Source organism: Panthera uncia, assembly GCF_023721935.1.
Source record: "Panthera uncia isolate 11264 chromosome A1 unlocalized genomic scaffold, Puncia_PCG_1.0 HiC_scaffold_17, whole genome shotgun sequence".
In the NCBI taxonomy this organism is placed as follows: domain Eukaryota; kingdom Metazoa; phylum Chordata; class Mammalia; order Carnivora; family Felidae; genus Panthera; species Panthera uncia.
In genome coordinates, this window is record NW_026057577.1 from 136,794,852 (window position 1) to 136,805,052 (window position 10,201).

Below are 10,201 nucleotides of genomic sequence, written 5' to 3' on the forward strand. Positions count from 1 at the left end.
GCTGTCAATGCCACTCACTCAAACAATGTGCAGAAACATAAGAGACCCAAAGAGAATTGTTTTCCAAAACTAGAAGTCTTTGTGGAGAAACCCTTCAGTCTAGACCTCAGAGGGTAGGTATTACTGAATAAAATTTGGAGAGTAAGGCTCTTAAGGCAAAGAGAGAGGAATGAGCCATGCGAGGGAGTAAAGCCTGTGTGCAAACCTATTTTCATAACTTTCTACATGAAACTTAATAATCATTATTAATATTTACAATATTAATAATTCTAGCAGAAAAGCATAGTATGTAAAAGTTAATGCATTCTGATTTATGTATATACTATATTTTAGCATGAGTCATATTTTGAGATAATTTTAAATACATATATAATTTTGTATACACATTTGTATACAAATATATAATTTTAAATATATTTATATATATTTAAATATATACTTTAAGCAAATGCAGTTTATTATATCAAAACCTTGAGTCCTGAAAAGGTCAGACTGAGATTGAAAATACTAATTTGGCAATTAACGTAGAGACAAAACTTGAAACAAATTTAGGTGAAGCCCTGAACAAATCTCTGTGGTTTATGAGAATTTGCATTTTGACTGTAAGCAAGAGCTCTATTTGACAAAGACTGAGAAGAGTAATTCTCCTAAACAGATGAATTACTAAGTGAGAGAGAGGGAGAGAGAGAGGAAACAAAAACAAAAGCAAAAACTGATAGAGAATTGAAACAATGGAGAGTGAAAGGCAGGAAGGTAAATCAAAACCTCAGAAGTCAGTGTCATCAGAAATTGATCAAGAGCTAGACAGAGAATGAGAGAAGGATACTGATATTTTTGATCATTGGATCCAAAAATGATGGAAACCATAGCTGCAGCATCAGACATGTACCTGAGAATGCATCTTGCCAGCAATGGGAGTTATCCCTGTTATCACCAACCCACAGGATAATTTTGAGATTTTAGACCATCCTGAAAGTAAATACTCACTCAGAGACACACACACAGATACAAAGATTGGTAAGTATTAAATAAATATTTATTATTCTTAAAAATGACTCTTGTTCAGTATTTGTAACTTTCGCCTAATATAAGCAACTCCAGAATTCGAACAAAATATAAAGTCTCTTATATTTAAATCTGCCTGACAGTATTATAGCTTTAAATGATGAATCTTGGGGCTCCTGAGTATCTCAGTGGGTTAAGCTTCAGCCTCTTGATTTTGGCTCAGGTCATGTTCTCAGGGTTTGTGAAATGCAGTCCAATGTTGGGCTCCCATGCTGACAGTGCAGAACCTGCTTGGGATTCTCTTTCCCTCTCCCATGGGCCCTGCACCACTGGGCTGGTTCTCTCTGTCTCTCTTGAAATATTAAGTTGCATTGTTTCCAAGATGACACAAAGAAAAATTTTCTCATCTGATGGATTTACAGTCTTGATAGTTGGAAAGCCCCCCTTCTGTGTATTGAGCATTATGTTCCCATCGCTATGTACTTACTTCTTCAGGCAAGATGTCTTTATATAACTCAGTGAAAGTAATTCCAAAAAATATGGACTTTCTATCGTACTTTATCTTCTTTGACAGTTTCTTTTTAAGCTAGTTGTGCTCTATGCAATGTCAGATAAATTCCTAACATGTATCCTATAATGCTAGAGTTCAGATCCTGGTGGCAATTATAATTCTAGATTTTTTGAATACATGAAATATCTCATGTCACTCCTCACATACAGAGACTAGAAAGATGAATTCATGAAATAATGTCAGCAGAGTAGGTTTTTATAAAGACATTTTCAAAATAAAAAAGGACAAAGAAAGCTTTTCTTAAAAAAAAAAAAAAGAAAAGAAACAAAAGCCATTCTCTAGACCTCTTTAGAATTCAAGGTTTATAAGTTAAGAATGAATTGGTAAAAATATCCAGTCGAAGACACAAGTTACAAGCATTAACATTTGGGATAAATGTGAGAATCCATTTCTCTGAGAATGTTGTTTCCTCAGAGCTCTCTGAAGGAATGCCTTCCTTCAGGAATGAAGGAAGGCATTGAAGAGCTGTAAATGGCTATTTAATCTTGAGTGATGTGAGTAAGTCAGTGACAGTAAGAAAAGTCGTAAATAATACATAATTATTAAATCATAAATTCAAATAATTAGATAGCTGAACATGCTCAAAGAGAATTCATTAAGAATCTTTATTCATAAATGAAAACTGTGAGGCTCAGAGAAAAACTGCTTACAAAATATGACAGTGTTCTACAAGATGAACATTTGAGGTCATGTCTCTTGACTCATATAGTACACTGTTATTAACTCCACTTTGGAAGAGGGAGTATTTACAAAAGCAAGGGGCCACTCTCCGGAAGCAGTGTTGTTTCACTTAGCTTAAGTAACAGAACAATGGAGAGAGGTCTACATTAAACATTATTGCATTTAATGCATTATTTGGAAATTATGTCTTTATTGGAATGAAAGTAATGCTTTATGTCAGAGAAGGTTCTTGTTTTCAAGTAACATGTGGCAGCTTTGGCCATGGAAAGCAGCAAATAAATTTATTGGAGAAAGTATTTTTCAACCATCAAAACTGGTGAGGGCTGAAGAATCTGGTTTGGGAAGTGGGAAGCAAAGGAAGTTAGACAGTAAGAAATAATGTCAAGTACTCACATTGAAACAGTAAAGCTAGAATGACTCTCAAATTCATGCACCTGCCCCTGGACTCTCCCACAAGGCTGCTGGACTCACATCCACCACATTTAGACCTTGAGAACCTCACTAACACTGTGAAAAATTTCTCAGCTGTCTCTGCATTCATCCATCATTTGTTCCAGGGTATTGGAACATATAATTAACATGGCTGTGCCATTGGTATAAATTCTAACTAAAAGGCTGTAAGAAGAAAGTGTCAGGTCCCTAAGTTTTCAGAGGTGAAAAGGCTCTGCTTATCAGAACTCATATATTGGAGTCTTCCATGAGGGTAGGTAAGGTGTTTGTTTGAATGTCACTTAAAAAATGGCAGATGTCTGCAACATATTTCTAGAGTGTCAGTTTCAATCAATGTTTTTTTATTATTTGTGTTTTAATTCTTTCTAGTCTATGCAAGGATGGATTTCTTGAAGTATAGCACAAGATTTTTATATTTGGAGTTCTGTCTTCTCACAGTAAATGAGATTACTTGCAAAAGTACAGTAGTAATGTTTACATTTGTTCTTTCACTCCACAGAGCCTTATTTATCACTTTGTAATTATCACAGTGAAGATTCTAAAGATACATATATAGATTAAAATACATCTATATATTTTTGGAATGCCAGACTAGATCATTATTTTAAAGAACACACTCATTCTACATATCTATAATGCATTACAAAAGCCACTTTCTTCACTTTCACTCATGAATTATGCTTTGTTAAACAACTTAGCATAAAGGGCAAAGATGTTAATTTCATTTAGAAATCACACCAAATGGTGTGAAATTATTAAGATAACACCTTCTATATATTCATCAATTTGCCTTCTAAGAAGAAAGACTAAAGTTTCTTTTCTGAAGTCCGTGACTTGAAAATTAAGAGTCTTTAATAATTTATTAGACTGGAAAGAATATTAAAATCAATGATTCAAAGCCACAAATTTTAGTTAAATGAGCAAAGTAAGACTTGAAAAACTTAGATGACTCATGTTTGTACTATAAGTACATTGTTGGAAAAAAAAGTAAATCTGTTTTTTTATTTTATCTATTTATTTTTTTACTTTCTTTCCAGTGCTCTCATCATGCTGGAGCTATAATGGTATTAAAAAAAAAAAAAAAAAAAAAAAAAAAAAAAAAAAAACCTTGTTAGAGTTTTTGAGTCATTTTAATTTAAATCAGTGAAAAATACATCTTTGCTTTCAGAGAATATTACCAACTTCAAGTTATATTCACTAGATAATGAAAATGAAATCCTAGTTCCAATCCTATACAATCCTTGAACAACTGGTAAATGAACATTATCATTACCCAAATGTATGGGAAGACGTATTGATAGAGAAGAGTACCGTATTCTGAGTCTCATGTGAGATGTTTTACATTCCCTACTTGATAGAAACTTTTTTCAGTTGTGTGAAGGAATTATGCTATGGCTAATTGTTTACATTAGATTTTTTAAGTCTTTATATTGATAAGTCAGCTACTTTATAATTGATTCAGCTCTACATTTCAGTTTGTGTTGGTATACAGGGGTGAGCTTTATGAAATGAGAGTTATGCATCTAATATTTTTCTAGATAGAACAGCTATAACCTTGAATCCACGTTTCCTTCCAAATACCTATGGAAACATACATATAAAAATACAGCAAAACTTGCTACACCATTTCATGTTTTTGTAAAGTACTAATTTCAGGGTCAACTTTTTTTTTTCCCCTCCCAAATCCTGCCTGCTTTCTTCTAGAAATATTTCGTAGGTTTTGCTTGATTGTCCCAATTGTACTAAAATCTGAGGCCGAGTCTTCAACATTTCTTATTTGAGAATCCAAGCATTTTTCCCCTGATCTTTTTGCTACCATTCTTTTGTTCCTTTTACCTTTCTTTACATAGCTGCTAGAATTGTGGGTAATGTCATCCCCAAGCTTACAATCTGTCTTGCCTGTATGTGAAGACCACACCCTAGAGTATTATCTGTAGGACTAACAAAATCCAAGCAAACTATGCTTCAGCCAATTGAAGCTCTCTCACTCATACTCAGCCATGCCAATCTGATCCCCATCTATGGACTGAGTTTAAGTTGCATACTTTTTTTTTTTTTCAGCCATCTTTCTATCTGCTCTGCTTTATTTTTGTCTCTTGTGCTTACTAAGCAATTCAAGTACCTACCTACTTGATTGCTTTAATGATCTGTGACAGTTTTTCAACCCTAAAGTATTCTGAGTATTTTGGTGAAGTTCAGTGAGTCACATGGAACAGGTAATCCATGTATGTGTTGTGATTTTGCGTCACATTTAACAAAAATAAAATAAACACAAAAACGAAAACTTTCATGTAGTAAGGAGTGCCTAATGGATCATATATTAGAAGAGATCATATCGCAAATGTGCACATACTCATGGTCGGTTTCTGAGCATTTCTGCCGTCCCTAGGACTGCATTTCTGTTGTTTCCAAGGATTTGATACACACATAAATATATAAATATAAAAATATGCATATATATATGCGCAAATATTCAAATATATACATTCTTTTAAAAGTAATATATATATATATTTACAAAGAAATACATAAATATAAATATATATTAATTTGTTTTTAAGTATTGAGAATTAACAGTAAAGATAAGAAGATCCTTGTAAAAATGTATGCAGGATACAAGCTTATGCATGACTATGTGTATGCATGTTTGTGTGAATTGCAAAAAGAATTTGTATGTATTCTTTACACATCAGCATCATCCTACAAAATAGTATAATTTGCATTCAGAGAAAATACTTAAAGCTACCATGTTTTGTAATGTATATAATTTTCTCTCTATCCATTAGGTAGAAAATGATTGCCTGTGTTCACTTACTGTGAAGATTTGGAATCAGACAAGTACAGATTTGATTCTCCAAGTGTTTCAGGATGTAAATGTAGTCTGAGCTTTCCCTGATGGGCAGTTAAATCATGGACACGCTAAACAATTTACTTTGGACTGTCCTTCCAAAAGATGCTCTGGATTCTCTCTTGAATGCGCACTAAGCATTTATAACTGACAAGGAAAAGAAAGAAGACGGTGAACTGAAAAGCTATCTTACAATGAAAATTACGAGCACATCTTGTATCTGTCCAGTCCTCGTGTGTCTCTGTTTTGTGCAGAGGTGTTATGGAACTGCTCACCACAGCTCCATCAAGGTGACCAGAAACCAGACCAAACACATTGAAGGTGAAACCGAAGTCCACCATCGTCCCAAAAGGGGATGGGTTTGGAATCAGTTCTTTGTTTTAGAAGAACATATGGGACCCGATCCACAATATGTCGGAAAAGTAAGTGTTTGTTTGTTTGTTTTTTCCTATTCTAAGAAATTATGAGGTAAGATGAGGGTAGAGTTGAGTTGGATTTGAAAAGACATAGAAAGTAGAGGGAAATATGCTATAGAATGGTATTACTTATAAAGGATGGTTCAAAATCATGACTGAAAAAAATAAAGTGTGCCAGTCATGTCACATCTCCCTAAACATTGGTCCATACATGTTGAACTCAATGTTCTTCACCACCGTATGACTCTTTGCATTCTTTTGTGTAAAGTAGAAACACTGAATTGAACACATAATTGAGTGATTTTGTCTTTATTATCGTGAAGGTATCTTATAATTCACAAAGCCATTTACTGGTGCATTGGTATTTATATGTTTCAATCTATGGCTAATGCACATGAAACAATGTACATCTATTATATTTCATGGCATCTAATATATTTTTGTTAATTGTCACAGCGATTGTATTTGAATCTAAGCCATCTTTTAAAAGCACATGGATGTTTTTTCAATTCCCCATATTAATTTCCATAAAAATGCTGATATATTTTAAATATAGATTAAATGTCCACAGGATGTATAGGTTTTGTTAAAATTCTGAAAGAGTGAAGTTGGTAAAATAGTCATAACTTTAGACCACCTTCCCTTTCTCTTGAAAATACAAGACAGTTTAATGGTTTACCAAACCAATCAGGAGACTGTGTGTTCACTAATTGGGGACAGCTTCACCATGTGTCATGCAGGCTCCAGGGTAGAGAATAGAGCAGGAGGTGGAGAGACCTTCTGATGAATTACCGATCCTTGGAAGCAGCCACTTGGTTTACTCAGTACCTCTGGGAGAAACAGTAAGCACAGCAGTAGAATCTCCATGACTGCAGGCTCAGTGAATTTCATCTCCCTGCTTGACTATTTATTTTCACTTTAACACTGTTAGTACTAAAAAAAAAAAAAAAAAAAAAAATACTACTGCATCCAAGATCCAAGCCATAGTGCTTCCCTAATGTGTAGGCAGTACAGGATCACAAACCATCTGCTTCGCCCCTGATCCAACAGGGACTGGGTTGCAGCTGTATTTCCATAGCCAGCAGGAGCTGAGGAGTCAGAATGTGGTACATAAGAAAAGATCTGAAACAGTTCTGTCTTTTTCTTATATGCATATTAAAATGAGATGAAACAACTATCTTCATCATTTATTTATTTCTACAAAGTATTCCACAAAGTAGATGTAAACAAATGTGCTAAAATTATGTGTGTGTGTACACACACACACACACACACACACACACATATTGAATTACTTGAAACTCGTGTTTTTATTATGAACTTCAGAATACTTTTCTGTAATTCTTTATTATCTTTGAGAAAAAGAAAAATTAAAAAAAAAACAGAAAAAATGCCCTCCCCCCTTTAGGAGTACCCGAAAAGGAAAATGTATTTTATTACTATAAATATTTTGTTATGGATATTTCTTGTCATATCAATCCATGTTAAAAACAAAAAACAAAATTTGCTGGAAAGGAAAAGATCGGACGACTTTCATTTCCTCTTGGGTCACCTCATCTAGTAAAAGATGAAGCCTTATTAGGTTGATCAATTTCAGACATTCTTTCTGGGCCTGGGTGCCAATGAGTATATGGTTGAGAGCTTGTTACCCATCAGGAGGCGGTAGAAGTCTGTGAAGCTATTCAAGCTGGTAGAGGTTCTGTGGAAATTGGTATCTGTTCTACTGTTTCTAGTATTGGTGGACAAATATAAATTGTTATACCCAAGGATGTGGTTCTCTTATTCCCTATCTGACCTGACCCTCTCACTTTGTCTTGTCTTGTCTTGTCTTTTCCTTTTCTCTTTTTTCTTTTCTTTTCTTTTCTTTTCTTTTCTTTTTCTTTTTCTTTTTCTTTTTCTTTTTCTTTTTCTTTTTTCTCTTCTCTTCTCTTCTCTTCTCTTCTCTTCTCTTCTCTTCTCTTCTTCCTTTATGAGAAATTCTAACTTAATTGTACAGATTTCTTCCAGTCACCTGTCTCCATGTACATACATATATCCTTATAAAAATACAAATATAACTGATTTTTAAGACTGCAAAGTTCAACGATCCATATGTGCTTAGAATAGTACTTGTTGTCCCATTACTTTAATTTGTTCAAGAAGTGAATTTATGTCTCGCATTTACAAATACATTCATATGGAAACAACTATGTATTTTCATAGCACTTAGGAATAAAAAATAGAATCATTACAATTACTATGAGTAGGAAAAGGAATTCCTCCAAAGAACTGAAAATTATGAACTTAGACCTTCTCTGACACAGAAATGTCAGCAGTTTTGTCATTAGAAATAATTAGTATTCATGCAGTGGAGTTTTTGTATTAAAATAGTATTTTTATAGATGTATTATGTAAGTTTATTTTAAATTATCCTTGAGCTCTTGAATATAATCGTATATAACTACAGTTATATTTCACATTATAAAACAGCTTTATTAGACATTTGATTAGGGTTAAGCTCCTAAGTGTTTTTATATACCAACTTCTTATATATTTTTATGATACTTTTCTTAATATTTTTAATCAATGTTTGAGTTAATATGAAGGTATTTATTTTGTTGACAGTAGTCAATATATATTGCTCACTACTAAGATGCTTATATGTGGCTGTGACCATGATCAAAGGACTATTTCTAATGGTAAATAGTATAACTATGTGTGTGTGTATATATATATATGTATGTGTATATATATATATATACATATATATATACACATACATATATATGTGTATATATACATACATATATACACATACATGTGTATAATATATATATACATACATATATACACATGTATAATATATACACATCATTATACATGCATATAATTATATATACATATGTGTATAATTGATAATTAATAATACATATTTTTTCTGATGGTAATGGCCATGAAAGATCAGATACCATAACTAGCATGAATATATCTCATGTATTGGATCTCTAGGAATTGTTAAATACCTTTATATATCTCATAGATGTAAAGATTTTAAAAATAATTGAAGGATTAGAGTAAGAAAAATATTATAGCACACTGGTTAGAAAGTAAGTCCTTTTCTCCTGGAACAAATTATATAGTAATGTCTATATAATTTTAAAACAATAGTGTTTTTTCTTTCCAAAAATCATATAAAAACTTGATGTTTACATGAAAAATGCAGATTGAACCCCATTATGAGTGAGACTATAATTTTATATAAGATACCACACAAATTCTAAAATTTATGCCATCCATGAATACCTGTCATTGGAGTAGATTCAATGTCTTCATGAGATATCAATAATTAGTGAGTACAAAGATTTGAGTTACAGCTTCTTTGCTTATTATCTCTATTACGATTGGCAAGTCTCTTTAATTCCCTGTGTTTCTATTTCCTTAAAGGTGAAGCTGAGAAATATTGTTTGGTAGTTCTGTTACTAATTCAACTATAAAGTTTTATTTATGGTTTAGATCATGGGTAAGTTAGACTACAGTCTGTGTGCCAGATTGAGTCTGTGCACAGTTTGGTATTACATACATAGTAAGCAAGTTTGGGTTTCTGTTAGTTTTGATTTTTAAATTTTGGGAAAAAAATTTTAAATAATGTCTGTGAGGTATGCCTGGGTGGCTTAGTTGGTCCAGAGTTAGATTTGATTTCAGCTCAGGTCATGATCTCAGGGTTGTGAGGTTGAGCACCACATCAGACTCTGTGCTGATCATGAAGCCTGCTTAAGATTCTCTCCCTCTCTCTCTCTCTTTCTCTCTCTCTCTCCCTCTGCCCCTCTAGCTCTCTTTCTCTCTCTCTCTCTCTCTCTCTCTCTCTCTCTCTCTCTCTCTCCTCACTTTTGAATAAACAAACAAATAAGAAATGATTTTTGTGATATGGAAATTATATGAAATTCAAATTTCAGTTTCCATGACTAATGTGTTTTATTTTTAAGTTTATTAATTTATTTTGAGAGAGAGAGACAGAGAGAGACAGAGAGAGTGAAAGCACAAATGGGAGAGGGGCAGAGAGAAGGAGTCAGAATCCCATGCAGGCTCCACACACCATCAGCACAGAGTTCCATGTGGGGCTTGAACCCACGAACTTTGAGATCATGACCTGAGTCGAGATCAAGAGTCTGACTCTTAACCAACTGAGTCACCCCGGTGCCCCTAATGTGTGTGTGTGTGTGTGTGTGTGTGTGTGTGTGTGTGTGTGTGTGT